This window comes from Mandrillus leucophaeus, unplaced genomic scaffold (genome assembly GCF_000951045.1).
Source record: "Mandrillus leucophaeus isolate KB7577 unplaced genomic scaffold, Mleu.le_1.0 Scaffold59, whole genome shotgun sequence".
Classification (NCBI taxonomy): domain Eukaryota; kingdom Metazoa; phylum Chordata; class Mammalia; order Primates; family Cercopithecidae; genus Mandrillus; species Mandrillus leucophaeus.
This window is the reverse complement of record NW_012106363.1, coordinates 5650546-5673598: the sequence shown is the minus strand read 5'-3', so window position 1 is coordinate 5673598 and position 23053 is coordinate 5650546. Positions and strand designations below refer to the sequence as shown.

At 36.8% G+C, this 23053-nt stretch overlaps 1 protein-coding gene and 1 pseudogene across 2 annotated transcripts in view; one reads left to right on the top strand and one right to left on the bottom strand.

Moving 5' to 3' along the window:
• Positions 1–23053, bottom strand: part of SKAP1 (src kinase associated phosphoprotein 1) — a 298502-nt gene that overhangs the window by 171308 nt on the left and 104141 nt on the right. The gene's annotated exons all lie outside the window — the stretch shown is intronic.
• Positions 15024–15536, top strand: LOC105553311 (annotated as a pseudogene). The gene has a single exon (XR_001008134.1). The product of XR_001008134.1 is annotated as a 39S ribosomal protein L23, mitochondrial pseudogene (transcript).

Genomic DNA, 23053 nt, shown 5'->3' with positions numbered 1-23053 from the left:
ATATCCAGGAATTGAACCAATCACTACTATAATAATATATTGATAGGACATCTTTAATAAATATGTTTTTTTTTTTTTTTTCTGCAGAGGGTAGAAGATCACATATTCTTACTTCAAATCCAAACACTTAAAGACAATCAATGAGATGTAGGGACTTTTGTACTACTATGTTACCCTTGGGTGTCTTATATTGCTATGGAATTTCACTAACAGGAAGGGAAGGTTCCTTCTCCCCTCCATTTCATGGAAAACCTTTAAGAGTGGTGAGGAGCAGCTGAAGTGCCACTCAACTTCTTTCACATGTGTATATGCTGAAGTTACTCTTTCAATTCTCTACCCTACCTTGCTGTCCACCTTATTGCAAGCAAAGTGAAATGACCAAGGAAGTCAATACTGGTATATTATAGTTGTTTATTTGTAGCATTCCTTTAGAATGGGCCTAACCACCAAAAATACAAAGAATCCATGAGTTTCTGTGGTGCATTCTAATGCTCAATTAAAATCCACCCTCTTTGTCACTGTTCGGTTCAACAGTTTAGGTCAACAAACACTCTGGGAGCACTTACCTGGTGACAAGCATTGTGCTAGGGCTGCAAAAAGCCAGAGTCCAGCGAGGGATACAGATTATTTGTAAAAACAGAATTTCCATATAAGACTGGTAGTGATTTGAAGAAGTCAAATCACAGGGAGTAATAATTTTAAAATAGTGAGCTGTGTTTTGGGTAATTATATATTTTAAACTTTATCTTGAAATATAGAATTGCTCAAATTTAGAAGTTAAAATTTAAGTTTTTAAAGATCACTGAAATGCTACAAAAATAATACATAAATAAGTACAAAGTGAAAAAACAAGACAAAAACATATTGATTAGCTTAGTCACTGAACAGATTGTTCTCAAAATAAAGGTCTTTAAAGGCAGCAAACTTGGCCAAAGAAATATTAGAGTCTTACTTCACAAGCAACTTTAAATGTGCTTTCTGGTTACGCTAAGACGTTACCAGGTGATGAGCATTCCAAGGCCACTGTCCTGTGATACTGTAGTAGGGAAGGGGGTCTCCTGGTCACAGTTTGGTTTTCTCTTTTGAAGGCTCTCTATCCCTAGATATTCTTGTTCAAATCACTTCTCATCTCAACCACTTCAAATAAACTGTGAATAGTCTTTTACGTTAATGCCTATGTAATTCATCAAATATTACTTAGTAGTCTTGGAAGCATAAATAGATGAGCATTTTACTCTTAAAAAGCAGTTTATTCACCTGGTCTCACTACAGCTCTGTGACCAAAGTTGTTGAGTAAGTATGCTAAGACCATATTGAACACACATAAAGGAGGTGGACTTTAAAGGGACTGCTTTCCTTCATGCTCCTCAATTTTTGTGGCTATAGAACCATCTTATGTCAGAAAACTATATATGTACAAAATATTAGTTTTCTGACAGAATATCTGTAGAATACACAGGCTTGGGGAAAAGCCTTCAAAAATTTGACTCCGATGGGCATTTCCAAGATGAAATATGGTCCTCTGAATTTATCATACCTAGGCACATAGAAGGTTGCTAAATAATAAGGGAATATTTTCTTGCTATCTATGAAATAAATTGTCAATGTTTGGGAAACCCTAAGGCACACAGTTCACTAGACTATTCAGGAGTATGAATGCTAAGGTTATAACTGGGGATTATATACAGAAACATCATAATATGCATGAGATTTTATATTTTGTTTTTATCACATCACCTCAATAGACACTAAGGAAACAGAAGTAAACTTGGGAATGGTTGTGAGTTTTAAAGCTAAAAGAAAAAATGAAGAGTCTTAAATTCACAATCAGCTATATTACTTGATTTTAAAAGAAGAGATGATTTGCTACATCTAATGTAATACCAAAGTATTATACAACTAAAGTAACTATAAATTAAGCATATGAACCCCTATAAAAACACTTATTTTATGTAATAATGATACTTATAGACATTTTTGTATATGCATTTTTGGGAAATCCAACTTTTAAATACAGATAAGGAAAGGAAGTCTCTAACCTGTCTAATTCCTGGTTCTATCATACAAGAGGATAAACACATTTTGGAGTAGATTCCTTTGAAAGTTACAATAATAGCTGGAAGAACAGAAAGCAATGTAGATAAGCAAAGAATAAAAGTGTGGGAGAATGATGGGAAATTCTTATCTTCAGCTGCAGGAGGTGATGTAGAAGTTATAGAAGTTACTGTATAATTGTGTAGAAGACAGAGGCAAGCTCATCTCCACTTCTAGAAATTAGAGCTAATGAGCTTCTGCTGCATCATGAGAGATTCAGACTAAACATGAGGAACACAACCTGATAGGAACAGCCATTAACACAAAGTGGCTTTTTAAAAGATATAATGAAACATCTTTCTCAAAATATCAACTAAACAGAAGTAATTCTTCATCTTTCTGAGACATTTTAGATGTAGTCTTTGTTTTCCAAAGACAATTTATGGGAAGTCTTATTTTCCAAGACAGGTTTCAATTCTTTAGTTACATAGTATTGAATTCAAAGTGGTAACCCTACCACTGGAGCTAGGAAGTCATTGAATTAAAAAATTTACTTAACAAAAACAGTTCCCTTTACTCCGCATTCTCACCAATATCTGTTATCTTTTGTCTTTTTAATAAAATCCATTCTGACTGGGAAATTTTTGTTTCTTTAATAGTAGTAATGAACTAGAGACCATCAGGTTCAACTCCTTATTCTGTATATTGAGAGGCAATATAGTATAGTGCAGGGGTTGTCAAACTATGACTTGGGCAAAATCTGACCCACACCATTTTTTTTTGTAGGTCTTAGAAGCTTAAAATGGTTTTTATATTTCTAAATGGTTAGAGAAAAATAATATTTTGTACATGTGAAAATTATATGGAATTCAAGTTTCAGTGTCAAGTTTTTGTTGTTATTGTTGTTATTTATTTATTTTTAAAGAGACAGGTCTCACTTTATTGACCAGGCTGCTGGAATGCAGTGGTACAGTCATGGCTCAATGCAGCCTCAATCCCCTGTACTCAAGTGATCCTCCCACCTTGGCCTCCCAAAGTGCTGGAATGACAGGTGTGAGCCACTGCACCTGGCCTATAATAATGGAACACAGCCACAATCATCCATCTACATATTGTCTAAGGCCACTTGCACACTATGATATTTTGCACATTTGCTGCTCTTGAGACTGTATGGATCACAAAGCCTAAAATACTTACTATCTGGCCTTTTATAGAAAATGTTTACTGACCTCTGGTATAGTGGCTGAAGGACATAAAGTCTAAAGCTAGATTAGCTGGATGTGATCCCGGAAAAGATGGGAGTGCCTCAGTTTCCTGTCCCTGAGTTCCCAGTTCTGTAAACTGGGAACAATAATCTGATAGGGTTGTTGTGAGAATTAAAGTGTTTAGAACACTAGTGCCTGCTATAAAGTAAGGATTCAGTATATGTGAGATATTTTTATTATTACAAATGAGGAACCTCTGGCCTACAGAGATAAAGTAACTTCACAAGTTCATAGAATTTGCTAAGGGCAGACTGGGAGAATTTCCTGATTCTTGCTTACATTATATTGCCTTTTTTATTTTCAATATGGCCTGACCAAAAAAAATATTCTTGTGGTGTTTTTGTTGCTGTTTTTAAACTATCTTATGGGCACTCTAAATGAAAACTTTAGTTTCATCAGACTCTTCTCCTATCAATCCTGTTACCTGTAGTTGCCCAAAGACAAGTTGTGGAACATTTGAGATTTTCAGGTTTATACATAAAGCTTCTAGAAGTTAAAATTTTCTTCATTCTTTCTAAAAAAGGATAATAGAGGCCTCTATAGCTCAAACCTGACAAATGTGTTAAAAATTTTTGTTGTTGCGAAACTTTCAGAGACAAATAACTGAAGTATGTATAGAGACCCCAGGATCTGAAAAGATGGCAGATTAGTCCATAAGCATTCAAAGATACTTGTTATTCCCAGTGTAACATATCCCATTTTCTCTGGTTATTTTTTTTTCTTTATTAACTCTTCTACATTACCAACACAACCCCAGATTTTGCTTATTCTATGAAACCTCCCACACCTAGAACGTCTACTTAGTCGTCCTGGACAACCACCTTTTTCAAGGCTTTGTTCATAAGAGGTCTTACTTCATTAAATCCACTCCCAGTTGGTCACTCCATTACGCCACATTTCCTTGTCAGTTGGTACACAATTTTAAACAATTATGCATTTGTCACTGCTGTCTAATTGTTCTCTAGTTTTTCTCTTTCTGAGTAATATAACCTATCTTGCAACAAAACTATAATTCCTTATAAGCAGGTATACACCTTTTAAAAAAAAATCACCCATAATACTTGTTAGAAGTTATTTACCATAGTAAGTATTCAACAAATGCTTCTTACATTAATAAATGAAGAACCACAAATACATCCTATGAACAGAATTTCAATTTAAGAATGAATCAATAACACCTTTAGACTACCATCAAGATTGTGAAAGTGATAATTTTTGTTACATGAATTTAAAGATCATCTAAATTAAACCAAAAGTATAAAAGTACCTTAATTAAAATGGAGACTACAACCTATAATAGAGAAATCAACTCTAGATCCCTAATGCTTATTACTCCTTTCAGATACATCATTCCATGACACTGGAAAACATTAGATCTGAAGTGGATTTTGTAGGTAGTGGTAAAACCTTATGTAGGTATTTTTTTAATCCACCCACAAAGGATTATGTTGAATTCCCAGACAAGCATAATTTTCATCTGCATGTCTAACACACCTATAGCAACATTACTTAATATATGAGTATGTGAAGTATATTTTATTATAATAGTAGACAAGCAAACTGAATGTGTCCCAGGAAGGGGTCTTTTCCATTAACTTTCATAAAGGCTTTCATTTCAAAGTTTCATTAACATCTGACAAGCAAGCTGAAAAAGCTTTGCTTAGAGCTTAGGTTAGGGGCAAAATGCATTTTGGCAAAACTATTCCAAGATTACACTGACTGACTGTGCGAGAATATACTAATTTGTTTTGTTTGTTTTGTTTTGTTTGGAGTGTGGAGAAAAGAGAGAGAAAGGGAGAGAAGAGTCATGGACCCTACTTTATGGTTGCCATGGATGCAAGGTCAGCCTTCCACACTTGGATCTACCAGCAGAGTTCAGACAGGTCAACGTGTGACCGGCTCAGGCCCTGGGGTTAAAAGTTCAAGCAGCGATGGAAAAACCAATATGTCCACGCAGAGTATGCTGTACAATTTATTTCAATTTACATCAAGCCATGCATATAAAATTTAGATAAATTCCATTCAGATCTGATGTTGCCTGACACACAATGTATGCAAACAGATGTCTGTGGGGCTTTTTCTGTGCTTTAGAAAACAACATTAAATTTAAAAATATGTCTCTGGGATTTCTTTATTGAATTACAAAATGAACATAATTTTAACTTAAATGTTTTCATTCTTTCTTCCTTTTTTTTGTGTGTGGGGGTCTTAATAATTTCTCAGTTCTCAATCTACTCTATGTCATATTAAAGAGGATAATGTATATTTACAACTACAGCTTCAGTGTTATTGTAGTTATAGATTCTATTTATATCCCTTACCACTTCCCACAAATATTTAGTGATTGATATTTCTGATTTATCTCTGGTTTCTAGCCTCATCTCCATTCCTTTCTCCTTTGAACATAGCAAGTCCTGGAGACTGCTGGGTCGTCTTCCAGCCACAAGGTGGCTCCCCCAACCCCTTCTCTCAAGCCAATGGATGTACCCCTTTGCTGAGTTCTCTAGGCGGACTAGAATTCAGAGCTAATTATGATCTATAAATGCCATAATTTTCATTGTGAAGTAAATGGCTCACAACCCAGACCCTAGTACACTAAGATACAATGCGAAATTGGTCTTTAAAAATAGGAGAAAGAAAAAGACCTTTGTATTTGCCTAATTTCTCTTCACCCATCCTTCCAAAAGTACAACTGAGCTAACCTTAGAGCAAAATAAGAAAAATAATAAAAGGCTCCAGAGTAACCTAATTTTGTTGCCAACGAACACAATCATAGACTAGACAAGGTCAAATTTTAAGAAAAGTATACAACTTATTATCACTTAAACTAGACCTACTTTTGGATTTGATATTTTACTGACGAGACAGTTTTGATGAGAAGACTGCAAAACTTTCTTAGAAGTCCTACATCATGCCATCAGTGAAGAACAGTGATCTCCAATACTGCAAGGCTTTAAAAGGACTGGAAATACTACATATTTCCTTTTTGTTGCTTAGCAAACACGTTGCATGTTTCATAAATGTGATTTTTATAGAAGACATCATGATTTTCTACAGCTGAAATAGGCATAGAGAGACAAATCATTTATCCAATTACATGGAAGGTCTTTCTAAAAGTCTGAGTCCTAATTTCTCACAGTTTCCATATTCTGTTCTGGGGAGAAGCTATCTAACCTTTGGGCAAGTTTCATTTTCCTTATCTGTAAAATGGAGATAAAAATAGGAACTATGCCTCATGGGATTTTTGCTAGGATTAAATGAGTTAATGTATGTAAAGCACCTACAAGAGTCCTTGGTACATAATAAAAGCCATATAAGTGTTTGCTATTATTATTATTGTTGTTGTTTATTTGAGCTCAGTTCCTCCTTGTTGACAAGTACTTCGTGAAACAATCACTTGAGAAAAATAAACTTTCATAGATTTCATAAAGACATTAAAAGTATCATTTTTTTTCAATACCTGAGAGCTCTGATTGGGATAACTGGTGGTGTATGGGCTTTTTCTTCCTCAAGAACTTTAAAAAATAAGCATTTTCATCCCAATTCATGGTATTACTTTCAATATGACACTAAAAAAAGAAACTGCTGATTTCCAAATCTCAAGAGGATTTTAGATAACACTTTTAAAAAATGCATCATTTTATTAAAGCAAAAAACAACTATAAGTAGTGGTTCTAATAATTTGGTTATGATATTCATATTGTAAATATTTTCATGTTACTTTTTCACTATATTTTTAAAAAGTCTTCAGGAATTTACTCATGCCAGAATATAACTTTGTTAAGCCTCTTGTTAAACTTAGAACATATGAGTCCCCTGCTTCTAACATACATAAATGTTTTGAATTCCCCGGTAAGCACGGCCTTGACAATTCTCAAGTAAATTTTCTAACGATATAAATAATATCCTTAACTTAAGATGGCCTATAATAATTCAACCATGAACAAAGGCTTATGTAGACACAAAATCCTGCATTCACATAAAACCTTGTTTGTATAAAGGGTCTCTATGCATAGATATAAATATATACATATGTGTTGGTATGTATATATAAATATATGTCCACATATATAGTCTCTTGAAACCTCCCATCTATTTGGAAATACATTTTCAGAGACCAAGAAAGATAATCAAATCCATTTTCAATAGCCAAGGAGAAGAGTATGACATTTTTAAATACCTGCTATATTGTTATGCAACTCTTTATTCTTTATTATGTCTGTCAGCTACTGTTAGGTGCCTAGTAGACAAATGTTAGTCCTAGTCCTGACCATTTATTTCTATTTGGAATAATTTCAAGCCTAACTCTCTAGAACTGCTTGAAAATGCTGTCTTGTTATGTTGGCCTTGCACCTTTAATGAGGTCTGGAATAAGGGGAGGTGGAAAGGAATCTTTGAGCAGAGACAATTTGGCACCTTTTTTGAGGGAAGCCAGTGTTGGTTTTGCCTGCACTTGCACAAATACTACTTTGAAAGACCCTCTTTCCATTCTGAACAATATGTATGTGTTATTAAAAGCAATATCTTTTATCAGAAGCAGTTTCTGCTGCACGCACCAACTTTCACTATATTCTTAGCAACTCTTTCTTTTATGCCAGTTCCAGACATCAGTTAACAGAACCCCTTAATGAACAGATGTACTGAAGAAATGCATCAATTTGTTATTTGTTACAGTTTGGGGTGTCTGTCCTAAGGGTTTTCTAGCCAAAGGCTTATATGTTTCCCAAGAGAAATTTACTTTCATGAGAGAAGAAAATTGAGGCAAATCACTGCTGTTGGACCCTGAAGTCAGAGACACTGGTTTGTTGTCCTTCTGTACATGTGAAGAAAAACTCCCCAGTTACAGAAACAATTGTGGTTCTAATTCATCCCTCATTCTTTCCCAATGTGAAAAATTACAAATGAAACGAAATAGTTCTCTGTCAATAGAATGTGTATGATTCCAGCTGTTCATATTTTCCCTCTAATGAAGGGCTGCACATTTAATTGTAAGATTTATTAGAGACTGTACATTGCTATGTACATGCAAATCAGTTAAGCGACATCTAAAATGCTGGTTGTTTATTCTGACATTAATGATCATACTTCTTAATTTGAAACAAAAAGCTTTTGGGGAAAATGTATTTTGTTTCCTCCAAATCAGAAAATAATAATTTCAATGTGAGAAATAAAAGGGCTAGAGAAAAAATATTGATTTATGTATGTAAGGCAGGGGAACAATTAAAGATGCTTAAAAAAAAAAGTCCATAATCCCCTATTCTGCTGGAAACAAGAGAGTTGATTGCCAGCTTTGTTTGATTTCACAGAGATCTCATACGAGGCTGGGTTCATAAACAGGTGAAATGATGGAGTTTATTGCAACGCACATCAACACTGAAACTAAATAACTGTGTTGCCATCTCAGTCCCGCTGAAAGACGGATGGTAAACTTGACCTGCCGCTGGTACTATCCGATTGCCATTTTTTATTCCCCCTTCACCACCCCCCCCAGGCTGAGCCACGTTGAGTAAATGCATGTGCACGGTCAGGTCAGACCCTGGGATCGGGTGAAACTCCGTTCACATTTGCATACAGGCGGAGTCTCACAATGAAAGCCCATCTGTTCCCGTCTCGGAGTACAAATCGAGTGTCACCCAACTCACTGCAAACGACAGCAGCATGGCCATTAGATGGAGGAACACTCAGCTCAGGTTACGGATATGGAACTGCTGATTTGGGTTTAAATACCTGATAACTGAAGACTTTTCATTATATGTGAACAAAGAATGAACTTTGAACTGCTCAGGAGATACCCTCTCCCCACATTGGGCATCCCTAGTTTTATCCGTTACCAATACGTAACTGCTATATTTTCCACTGACTCTATTTTTTTGTATAAAAATTAGCCAGGCTGAATGTCACAATGCCCTAAATAATTGCTTTTTTGGAGGGGAGGAGGGAAGGGTAAGGGTAAGAGGTGGAGCAGCAAGGGATGTTGTAAATAGAAAATGAACTCTGAACTCTATATGCCCCCAAAGGTCATTAATATCATGGCAGTGCTATTCCTTGAACTTCTAAATTTTACCAGGGTAGAAATTTTAGTTGCTAGAGTTTAACCAAAGTGTGAACTGCCCCTGCCCTTTAATTCCTCCCTTCCAAACCTATTCAGTTAAGCGAGGCACCTGCCTCCTAGGATCTTCACTCACGAGCCTGGTTATTCCGAAATAGTTTATCAATCATGATCTGTGTCAGAGATTACTTTTCTGTTAAAATTTGGCAAGTACTTTAGAGTTTACAGACAGAAATCACATACATTCTGACACAAAAAGACAGAGCTGTTTAAGAAGAAACCCCAGGATAATAAGCCTATCCAAGCACCAGCCATGATAAATACAAGGAAAATCATGAACAAAAATATGGGTAGACTTTCATCAAATGCTTTCTTGTCCTATTTTATGGCAAGAGTCTATTTCTACAAAAATCTTTCTAAGGAAGACACAAGCATCTGGGGTTTGGCTACCTGTGCTTATATTTGAAATACTTCTGTATTCTGTTACATGAATCACATTTAACATTAAAATACGATTTTAGCCATTAGCCCAGTTTGGGCTCCAGTGCATATGTGGTTACATGTCCAAACACACAAACTCTACTGTAGAGAAAACAGATTGCCAGTTTTCCTTTTACCAGTTATGCTTCCTGTTTTCCAGTCAGTAATAGTGTCACTATATGAAGTGCAAAGGTAATATCTGATTGGGTGAAAAAAAATTTTAATATCTGCAAGAATTTTCTTGATTTGTTTTAAGTAGTTAAGTAATTTGTTTTCTTGCAGATACTTCTCTTAAGACGCTTACTAGGATAATCTTGTAGAAAAGAATGTATTAGGATGACATAGAATCCAGAATGTTTAAAGGCCACTGGGCCTTAAAGGCTGTGTCTCCTCAGCAAGGGTTTCTATAACACTATGTGAAACTATGTTCTTATTGTTTGTCCTTTAAAAATAATACCAGGGTAAAGAAAAGATTTGAGGGCTATTTCTTTTTTCATCCCATGCAAGAGCTTACGGTCAACCTTAATGGAAGTTCTACATGCATTAAAAGAGAGAATAGACCCTTTGTTTCAGAAGAATGACCAAGACAAGGGTGAATTTTTGTTCCACTTTGTCAAGTTTAAGGGGAAACTGAATTCAGGAAAGAGAGTGAGAGAGAGAGAGACCCCCAAACAACTTTCTTAGCTGTCTCTTCATGGCCTCCAATCTTAAACTTATAACGTTTTATTGTTATTCTGTAAACAAGTCAGGAATTTGCATTAGGAGATACTTGGCCATATGATATCTTGGAGGTGAGCTGTTTATTTGCATTCCATGCAGCTGGGTGTCTTCTGTGTGATCAGCAACAAAGCAGAAGAAACCAACAAGCCAGGAATATAATACTAGAGGTTTTCTTTCTGTCTGCATCAGGAGAAAATGCTCCATTAAGGAGGTATAACTACTTTAATTCTATATTCTTAAAGGGATATGGATGAGAAAAATTCTTCTTGTTCCAAAGTGATAAAATAACTTGTTTATAGAAATATGGGTTGCTTGGTTTCTTGTTATGCACTATTGGTGGCAGGGGGTGGGGGGAGCGGTTGGTGTGAACAGGAACCGAACCTTGAACTTAATTTCCCCTTTGAACTCATGACCTTTGACAAGATTCCCCATGCGTTCCCCTTCAGACAAATTTCATCACAATTACAGTCCCTTCCACTTGAGTTAAAGATATATAATCATTGATTTGACCTAATTACCTGATACATCCCTTTCTTTGCAAGGTGAAGGCTAAATGTGTGAACAGAAGCTGACCCGTGAAGTTCTGATATCCAATTTTTATTCTAATTATCATAGAATACTTTCAGTCTTACTCTATTTTTCTCAAGTTTTCTTTTGGTCCCTTCCCTGAACCCACTATTCCTTCAAATTCAACAATGCCCCCTAGGTTTCAAGCTGCTTGGCAACAGACCTTCAAATGCATTATGCACTACATGTTCAAAGTGTCATTTTTAAACAAAAAAACTAAAGACCAACTCTGCATTAGAAAGTCGTCACTAATCCCTGTCTTTCATGAAAAAGTCTTCTGAGGAGATAAAAGAGTGGAAACTAGAAAGTTCCCACAAGGTTCTGAAATTATCTGACTTCTTAGCATCAATCTATTATGATTCAGACTCTCTTCTAATAATTTACAAACTTCAGGTTATAAAGCAGACACAGGCAATATCAATAGAGTTAGTATAATCAATTTAAACTATAGGGCTCTGTATTTTTTAAAGGGACTATGTGTGTGATGGTGGGGAGGTGGGGGATGTCTGCTAAGTTTAGTACAACAAATCCCAAGCAAAGACTTTAGTAAGAAAGTTTAAATAATGGGATACATTTTTAAAAATAAAATATGTGATTTAAAAGCAAAACTAAGGTTGATGTAAACTATATGAGTTGACTTTAAAAAATGAATTTGAGTATTCGTCTCTAACTCAAGTAAATTTTTAAAAGGAATAAACTGAAATCACACAGAGTTTTCATTATCTTGTCTTAGACTGTTGAAAAAGAAAGATGAATTGCAAAAAGTTAAACAGCAAAGAGTAAACAAAGAAGAAATTTTCTCACTTCTTTATGTCATAGTTTACATACAGGGGCATCATGTTCTCTCAAAAACAAAATGACAGTCGATTTTCTTCTATATCATTTTTGTATCATATCACTACTGCCTCCAAACATTAACAGGCTATACAGGTAGAAGGGACAAAAGAGTTGGAAAGAAAACACCTATAAAGTCAAATAACCTGTTTATTTTGGTGGAGCTTCTTGTGTCCTCACTTACAAAAATTCAACAGCATTGAAAGAAAAAAGTAATCCTTCATCTGACCATCACAGTGGACTGGCATCCTGAATTTTATTATCAGCAATTAATTTTAACTATAGTTTGAAACCAAAGGCCTCAGCAAACAGGTGGCTAAACTCTTTAAGTAGGAAATTATCACAGTGTACACTGAGGGAAATCTCTAAAAGATTAACATTTTATGGTGTCAATTGTAACTAGGGTTGGGCAGATATAACAAAATAGGCTGGAAGGTTCCCACAATGTTGGGCCATTAGGTAGTTTCTAAAAGGCAGGTAAAATCTGCTATGTTCCTTCACTTAGAAAAGTACAAAAATTATATATACAAAAAAAAACCCTCCAAGGAATACTTGAAAAATGCCTGATCTCAACTCCCACTTCTACCCAAGAGACTGAGGTGTAACCACGAAAGTACAGAGGAATGTCAGTTTCTTTGATGAAAGCAACACATAGCCAGATGGCTGGGATCCATGTTAAAAATCACATCATGGACTATAAAAACATTGCTTCTAATTCCTGTTTGGCTCTCATAAGGACCTTTGTCAATATATATTAATATTGACATCCCAGGCAACATTCCAGAAAACAGAGAGAAATAGGATGCCTATTCTGTGAGAGAAATACTAGATTTGGCATTATTGTTCTAAGCCTCAATATAGTTTAATGACAAATGGATGGATAGCAAAATATAACTAAAACAAACTGCCCTCACTTGCAAGTCAGAATTCCAGGTTTAAGAAGTAAATAAAAAATTTGTACTCATATAATAATTTTAGAATTGACAAAAACAGGGATAGAAATGCTGGAATATTCACAAAAAAGGATAAATGTTATGTCCCTGGGGTTAAGCATGCTCTAAAATGATCCTCTACAGTCAAGATTCTTAATGTGGTATCTGTGAACACTCTGAAATTATATGCAAATGTGCATGTGTGCTTCCCTGTGCATGCTCATTTTTATGGCAATGAAGAACCACTGCTATGTAGTGATAAGAAAAAGAATAAAAGCACAAAAAATAATTATGACAATTTCCAAAGAAAAGATGCTGGAAGCCAATGAACAGCCAGCATCATCTCTGTAGAATCACCACTGTAGAACAGTGGTTTTTAAACTTTTTAAAATTGATTTCCCCAACTGTAAATTTTTATTAGACACAACTATCCATTTACTGTGTATATTTACAGATCTTATATATGATACTAACAATTCATTAATATTACAAAAGCTTAATTTCTTTCTCATATTCAGGTTGAGCATCCCTAATAGAAAAGTCCAAGATTCAAAATGCTCCAAAACCTGAAACTTTTTGAGCACTGATATGGTGCCACAAGTGGAAACTTCTACACATAAGTACTTAACACAAACTTTGTTTTATGTACAAATTATTTAAAATCTTGTATAAAGTTACCTTCAAACTATGCATATAAAGCATATATGAAACATAAGTGGATTTCATGTTTAGACTTGGATCCCATCCCCAAGATATTTCTTTAGGTATATGCAAATATTCCAAAATCTGAAATCTAAAACCCATCTGGTCCCAAGCATTTGGGATAAGGGATACTCAACCTGTATATACATATATGCTAGTATTTTCTTCCCATCTCCTGTGGATCATCCAGTATACCTCACCCTAGTCTCTCCCCTCCTCCACTCCTATCTTAAATCAATTCTATAAAGAATAGAGAATTCTTTTAGAAATGTAAGTTAAATCATGCCAGTCTCTTGCTTAAAACTCACTAGTGGCTTCCCATGATATACAAAATAAAATCCAAATATCTTACTATGGCTTAAAAGGCCTTCAGTGACTTAGTCCTTTCTGTCTCTTCAACCTCATTTCCTAACACTCTATCTCACTCTAGCCATACAGGTGTGGCTCTAGCCACATAGGTTTCTTGATTATTCCCTGAACACTCCAAGATGGGTTCTACCTCAAAGCCTTTGCATATGCTATTCCCTATGCCTGGAATGCTCCTCCCTTAGATCAACCCACAGTTTGATCTCTCACTTCATTCAGATCTTTGCTCAGAGGCCTCCTCTGATCACCCTGTTCTCAAAGACATCTACCGTCACCCTTTTTAGTCATTCTCTCTCTGCCTTTCTGTCTTTTTTGTTGTGTTTAGTTTCAGACCATTTACCATGGCTTGATATTATATAACATATTGGCCCCAGTAAAATATGAGCTCTATGGGGCTAAGGGTTTTGTCAGCTTCATCTCTGTGTCCCCAGTACTAGTCTAAAGTTGTGCACATAGTAGGTTCTCAATGATAAATGAATGGAAGAAGAATAGTCAAAGCAATTGGCAGAATTCCATCTAACGTTCATCTGCATATGAACCTCAAAAGAATATTCACATGACAGAGGCTACCACACTAATATGAGCTATTGATCAGACAGCTAAAAATCAGCTTCCTCTTTCCCCAACTTGCATAACACTGAAACCACATCTTCCTTATGGTATTTATCACTGTTTCTTTTATATCATTCTTATTTCATACAGATCTTATCCCCCAGTAGCCTTTGTGGAAAAAAGTCCCAATCTGATCCTTCATCTTCTCCCTTATCACATCCAACATATGGCAGGTATCCAGCCCTTGGATTGTAGGCGGGGCTGACAGTCACATCCTGGCCATGACAATCTGAGGCCCAGCTGCTCATGCAGAAGCGAAAGGTGCCAGCCTCTCCGAACCATAGTGAATGATGATCCCTGACTCTATGCTCAGAAGGATGTTCATGGGCATTCATCTGTTGACAAGGCTGAATGAAGAGAAGGGACTCCCACTGAAAATAAACCTATGAAAAATCACCAATCCCTTGTATGATAATTGAGGAAAAAAATTATCTTAGTGTTGATATAAAAATGATGAACACGGGAAGCGCGTGCGGCCACCATGGCGCGGAATGTAGGTATCCCGTACCAGTTGGGTGGCCCACAACTTCGGGTGTTCCGAACCAACTTCTTCATTCAGCTGGTGGCGCCCGGTGTGGCCCAACCCGAGGACACCGTGCAGTTCCGGATCCCCATGGAAATGACAAGGGTAGACCTCAGGAATTACCTCGAGAGCATCTATAACGTGCCCGTGGCTGCCGTGCGGACACGGGTGCAGTATGGCTCTAACAAGAGAAGAGATCACACAAACGTGAGGATCAAGAAGCCGGACTACAAGGTCGCCTACGTGCAGTTGGCCCATGGACAGACCTTCACGTTCCCAGATCTGTTTCCCGAGAAAGACCAGAGCCCCGAAGGCAGCACTGCCGACGGACTCCACGACATGCTCGCGGAGGAGAGGCAGCAGAGGCAGAGCAGTGACCCTTGGCGGGGCGGCGTCCCCAACTGGTTCGGGCTGTGATGGGGCGGCCATAAGGGATGCGCCCCAGGTAGGCACTGTGGCAGAGCAGCCCTGACACCTGAATAAAAGTCCTGCTCAAGGAGAAAGAGAAAAAAAAAATGATGAACACAAAATAAAGACTAAACTTAAATGGTGATCAGGTGACCTTCATTTCTTTTTTAGGGGTCAATTCCCAAACAGAAGTAGAACTATCACAAACATGGCCTTAAACATTTTAAAAATTGAATTAAATTAAGAAATCAAGTTATACAATAGGAACAATTTTAAAGATGAAGAAATGAAAGTGCTTAAAGGTTTGGACCAGCAAAGCATATTCTACACTTAGACCAGTAAGCTGGTCATATAAAATGTTCATAAAAATTTCCTTTTGAAATAAATATACTTGGATATGAATAATTTTCATGTGCCAGAAGTTAAATAAAGCTTGAAAATAAATGATAATAGGCAAGTTGCTTAACATTTCTACATCTTAGTATCTTTATCTGTAAACAAAAGGAACTGAAGTAACTTCAGGTCACTTCGAGGTCTGAAATAATTCAAATAAGAATCTAGTTGAGTTTTTCAGGATGCATATGTGTTTCATGCTTATTAATGGCTGAAACTAGAACAAATATTAAACTCTCATGAGACATTAAGTTAGAAGGCATCATATAAGTCAGCAAAAACAGAGAAGCAATAAAAGGGTAGAGGTAGAAACTAAAGTACTTCAAGAATAAAATAAAATGGAGTTAAATTAAGAAAAAAATGCAATCAACAGGTCTGAGAGAAAAATAATGCAAAATAGAAGTATCAATAAAATGAAAAGATTTAGAAAGCATAATACTGTAAAATGACTTAATGGCACCGGAAAAGTGCAAATCAACTTTCATTATGACACATGAACAATACCAATGATTTTTTGATTTCATGTAAAGCGTCATAATTCATAAGCCCGTAGGAAGGCATTCATATTTCTATATTCTTCTGTAGGAATTGCCATATTGAAACAGAACACTGGTCCATCCCTTTTGCCATGCTGCCCTGACAGCAAACAAATGTTTCAGAGAAGCGCTCTACTCTCACCAGTCCAAATTCAATAATACACCTAATGGTGCAATACTATATCAAGAACATCATTTCTTTTTGACCTCAGATGGCAATTATCTTATACCCAAAGCAGGAGGCTGGTTCACTTTGATTTCATGCTGGGTGGCCCACTTAAGAGGTTTCACTTATAATTACATCAAGACTGATATTTTCATTCACTTGGCTTTTCTGACACACTAAGCTACTTACACAATTTGCTGTCATCACCGTCACAATTAGGCTCTCATGGGTGTGGAATAATGTACGTATAATACAAATGGTTGTATTTGTATTCGTAACTGTCCTTTTAAAAATCTTTGCTTTCCTGGCTGGGCGTGGTAGTTCACATCTGTAATTCCAGCACTTTGGGAGGCCACGGCAGGAGGATCACTTGAGGCCAGGAGTTCAAGACCAGCCTGGGCAACATAGTGAGACTCCATCTCCACAAAAAAAATTTAAAAATTAGCCAGGCATGGCATGTGCCTATAGTCCCAGCTAGTCTGGAGGCTGAGGTGGGAGGATTGCTTGGAGCATGGGAGGTTGAGGCTGCAGTGAGTCATGATTGCCCCACTGTCCAGCCTGGGTAAGACAGAGCAAGACCTTCCTTCGGGGAAAAAAAAAAATTGCTTTCTTAAAAATTAAGGTTTCTATTATTAGCTTCAATTTATTCAAAGTCTCGAGAATTCCCAACTTAATGTAAATAACCATCTTGAAGTGGAAATAAAAAGGAGAAATGAACTTTTAAAGAAGTACACATAGCAGTAAGAATAACTTTTGAATACATGAGGCTTTGGGCTTTATGTAGATAGTTCTCTGAGAGAGTGAACTAAACAGAAGAAATAGACTGGAATGGCAAAAGGAATTGATCAGGAGTGTGAAACTGGAGCTGGATCTCAGTTGTTTCTAGTCCTCTACAGATTCAAAGGTACATTGCAGAAGCACTTTAGCCATAAATCCCAAGGTCTCCTCATCTCCAGAGGAATCCTTTTTGGGGAAATCTTCGCCTGCCACACCCTTTCTATAGTCCTGGAGCAGAAAATTTAATTAGAGCCTCTAGTATGACATTTAAATTAATGTAAAAGAATAGGGATTGGGACCAGCCTGGGCAACATAGAGAGACCCTGTCTCTAGTTTTAAAAAGAAAGAATTGGAGAAGCCTTTTTTCAACTGGGAAAATAATGACAAACTTGGAGATGCCAATTATTTTCTCCATCAGAGTATTCTGGACATAAGAAACAGCAGTAGATCATAGCAGTCAATGATGTTGCTCCACAGCTTGACTGGGAAGTAATTTTAAAATTCCAAGGTGGGTGGATCACTGGAGCCCAGGAGTTTGAGACCAGTCTGGGCAACATGGTGAAACCCCACTTCTTCAAAAAACACAAAAATTAGCTGGGTATAGTGGCATGAGCCTGTAGTCCCTGCTACTCAGGAGGCTGAGATAGGAGGATCACCTGAGCCTGGGAGGTTGAGGCTGCAGTGAGCAGTGATCACACCACTGCATTCCAGCCTGGGTGACAGAGTGAGATCATGTCTCAAAAAACAAACAAACAAACAAATAAATAAATGAATAAAATTCTGAATATTGTTTTTGCAGTGACTCCTCTTTTTTAATAAACATTTTGAAGACTTGATCAGAAAGCTTATGACCAAGTATCCAAAATATCTCTTATATGATAACCATTATGGTAACCCTCTATTAAATGGACAAATAATCTCATAGTCTTTTAGTAATCCAAAGGTTAAAAAAAAAAAAAACCCTGAAAACAAAATTACCAGGATATTTCATGAGGCAAGAGATCCAAAGGCATACAAGATAACCCAGGAATAAAAATGAAGCCAAAAGGAAAAAAGGATGAATTTCCTATTGATGATATCTGTTATTATCAAGAAACAGTCTCTCATGAATCACAAACAACAGAGTAACAATTCAAGAATATGTCATCAGGAAAAACTCAGCCTTAAGTATTAATTAAATGATCTTACTGGTTCTCTGTAAACCTTAAAAAGCCCCTAAGTCTATTCTGGGAGGTATAATAAATCAGTAATATTATCTTAAGATTAAACTGATATTTCTAGACAAGGATGTCTTTTGAAAGTAAATTTTTTCTTTACTCTCCCAGAAATAAGTTGCTATAAAAACCTAGAACATAGTAGACTCACAGTGCCCGGCACACTTATAAATGTTAAATAAAAGTAAATTATTTGGCCTGAACTTTATAACTCCTAAAAATACTAATGGTTACTGCAGTATAAAAAAGAAAGTAAGTTTCTCTTAAAAATCTTACTAAGGCAAAGAAAACACAATCAGAGAGAAAAAATCATACAAGTTTTTATCAAAAGAGAAAGGATTTCTTGGCTGGGTGTGGTGGCTCATGCCTGTAATTCCACTGCTTTGGGAGGCTGAGGCAGAAGGATTGCTTGAGCCTAGGAGTTTGAGACCAGCCTGGGCAGCACAGTGAGATCCCATCTCTACCTCCACCCATTTTTTTTTTTTTTTTTTAAAGAAAAAGCATTTCTTACTATCAGTAATAGTGGTAATTAAAAGAACAATAATGAATAAAATTCCTAGATACTTCAAAACTGTCATTCAACTGTTATGCTGGGCAAGGAGCAGCAGAAGACAGTGATTATTGAACACATTATATGTCAAATGCTTTCTGTTTCTGGTGGAAATCTATGCTTCCAGGCCTAGGCCAGCCAAGCCAATGACAGGCATCCAGATAATGAGCACCTTAGTATGTGAGGTCCCAGAATTTCTCCAACAATTTTTAGAGGATGTGATACTAATCAGTAACATGGCTAGCAGTCTCTAACAGAATGGAGAGAAACAAGCAACACTTAGCTAACCAAGAATTCCACTGGAGTATAGAAGGAACTACCCATTTGTATATGTTTTCTAATTACCCAAAAGCAAAGAATGACCCCTCAAGAAATCATTTGGGCCAATTCCCTACCTCTCTAGATATAAATATGTAACTTGTTCAAGATAGAGAGATAGTCAGCCACTCTATTTTAAGAGATTTTCAGGAACAATATTCCACAATGATCTTTTATATCCAGCTCATCCTTCTGTTTCATTATTATTATTATTATTATTTTGAGACAGAGTCTCACTCTGTCACCCAAGCTGGAGTGCAGTGGCTTGATCTCGGCGCACTGCAAGCTCTGCCTCCCAGGTTCACGCCACCCTCCTGCCTCAGCCTCCCAAGTAGCTGGGACTACAGGCGCACGCCCCACACCCGGCTAATTTTTTGTATTTTTAGTAGAGACATGGTTTCACCGTGTTAGCCAGCATGGTCTCAATCTCCTGACCTTGTGATCCGCCCACCTCGGCCTCCCAAAGTGCTGGGATTACAGGCGTGAGCCATCAAGCCCAGCCTGTTTCATTATTTTTAAAGGTAAAATGCTCTCTCCAGTCCCTCTCTCTCCATGGAAAGGTCCACTGACATTGAAAGGTCCTCACCACTGCTCACCAATACCATGGCAAGCATCTCCTAATCTTCTCTCTAATAACCCTTTCCTCCCAAAATATAAACCTGACTAAGTCAATCTGTGATTTTTAAAAAAAACTTCACAGCTGCCTATCACCTCGAAAATAAAGGTTAAACATAATCTTCAGAATCCATACCCAAATTATTTTTCCAGTTTTATCTTCTCCTGTTCCTACCCGTGCAGCCTATGCTCTAGCCACAGCCTACTACTGAACTCTACCCTTTGAATGTCTCCTTTCATATCTTTGCTCATTTTTCATTATCTGCCTGGCATTATCTTTCCTTATTTTTACCTGCTGACTGTACTTCAAAGCCTACTACCTTCTTAAAGTTTTTGTAGAATTTCCCATTCAAGATGGATCTTAAATTACTTTGTTCTCTTACTACATTATAAAATTAGCATACCTTCATTACTTATGCACGTAAATCTATTTATAAGCCACCAGACGGCAGGGATAGTCTTGCTCTCCTCTTTGTTTCTTAGCATAGAGCTTGCACAGGAAGAGACTGGAATGTTTGCTGAATTGTATTATGCATATTTATGTATGCATATATATATTTAGACCCATTTCGTTTGATATGTGGTTTATTTGGGGGTGGGGAAAATTACTAGAATCTGCAATAAAGGGAAGTTCATTGACAGTTACACTCAAGGTATAACAGAAAGAGTGGACTGGATATTTATGCTCTTCTAGCTTTGCTACTTATTGATTGTTGCCATGGGTAAGACAATACTCTGAGCAAGTGGCTGCTGTACCTATAGGCAGCAAGTCTATATTCCAGGCAGGAAGAAGGTGACAGAACAAAAGCAAAGGTGAAGACAGGAGGGGCAAAGGGCTTTCTCAACTTTCTTATTTTGGAGAGACAGTTCTTCTGGTGACTTCACTTTACACCTTGATGTCAGAACTGTGTCTCATGTCCTTATATTAGAAAAACCTGCCCTTTGCACTTTTCAGCTGGGCACATAGCCCCTGTGAAATAAGAGTTCTATAAGTAAGAAATAAGGTAGAATGGCTGGGCGTGATGGCTCACGCCTGTAATCCCAGCATGCTAGGAGGCGGAGGCGGGCAGATCATCTGCGGTCAGGAGTTCGAGACCAGCCTGGCCAACATGGTGAAACCCTGTCTCTACTAAAAACACAAAAATTAGCCAGGCGTGGTGGCATGCACCTGTAATCCCAGCTACTTGGGAGGCTGAGGCAGGGGAATTGCTTGAACCCAGGAGACGGAGGTTGCAGTGAGCCAAGATCACACCAAAGCACTCCAGCCTGGGCAACAGAGTGAGACTCTGTCTCAAAAACAAAAACAAAAAAGAGAAAGAAATAAGGCAGAATGAATGCTGGTAGACAATTAGCAGAGCATGTTACAACTTGGAAGAGGGAAATAGTTAAATAGCTAAGTTTTCAGACAACAGTAAAAAAAAAAAAAAAAAAAAAAGGCAAGAGAAAAAGAAGCCAAGTTAATGTGGACAAATTGCAGTAAAACCTCAGAAGACTGTATCAATCACTGGACAGAGAAATGGCAGATGAGTTCCAGCATAGCTAATGTATTTTTAATACTGGGAAAATATACAAGAAATTTTATTCACAGAGTCCAAATTATATTTAGTGGATTATGGAAACTCAACAATTAAAACCAAGTAAGTTTCTCACTTAGATCATTAGAAAGTGATCCTTGAAAATGTTGGTTAAATGGGCTGCTCTGGGTAAATAGGGCACAAAATCCAAGGCATTATGATAGAAAGCATTGTGACCTTTAGCTTTAAATTTAGTTGTTTTCAAATTTATTTAACAACTATTTACTAGTAATAGTATGCATTATACTAAGAATCAATGCATTTGTTGAGCATTTCTATGTGAAAAGTACCACGCAGATCCTAGAGGCTGGAAGAGTGAGAACACAAAAGTTGAATCAGACATTACTGTTACCTTCAAAAAAGATCATAACGAAGAGGGAGATACATAGGAAGGCCTGGACAAAAAAAGAGGGACAAGAGGAACGATGCTGAGTGGGGTCAGGTTCCTAATAGGCCACAGTGTTGAGACTGGCTACTGTTCCTAGCACTGCTCCAGGGACAGATCGGGGAGTCTTCCCAGGTCTGGTTGGCATATTGTAAGGGACACTCCGACCTTTACAAACACATGCTGCTGTTTTGCTCTTTGCTCCTGACACATACTTATGTTACTGTGGACTCTCAGGTATTCTGAGCTGTTAACACTCAACACTTATTTAATGTCACAACTTCTAGCACGCTCATTTGAAAAAACAAAAACAACCAATGACCTTTCATTTTAAAAAGTAACATGTTCAAACAGCAAACTTAGGAAATATAGAAAAACACAAAGGGGAAAAAAAGCAACCCATAATCTTATAACACAGAAAAACTCAGTGGTAACATTTTGGTATATGTCCTTTCCACACGTTTTGTATCCTGCCTTTTCCCTTTAATACATCATGAACATTTTCCTATGACAATAACGACCCCTCTACTGACAACATGATTTTTAATGGCTGCACTGCATTCCATCATATGGATGTACTATAATTTATTAAACCAATCCCATGTAATTAGACATTTAGCTTGTTTCTAATTACTTGATGTTCTAAGAGCCATATTATTTCCAAGATTTCTGAAGAGTAACTTTTATTGCTTATTTTTAATTATAAAAATTATACATGTTTTGGTGAAGAGAATTACAGTCTTTTTTCTTTGCACACATATACACACATTTCAAAAAGTGGGAGCTCACTGTATGTACTGTCTTATAACCTTATTTTTTCACTTAACAAACTACTAACATCTTTCCATAATCATTACATAAATATTATTCTACAAACACCACTTTTAGTGGTTGCATATATTCCATTGTATGGTAGTAGCTCAGGTATTTCTGTTTCCAATTTTTGTAAATGTCTACAATGAACGTTATTAAAGTTATTGTGTATACTTATTTTCTTGAATTACATTCCTAAAAGTTGAACTGGTAAGTCCAA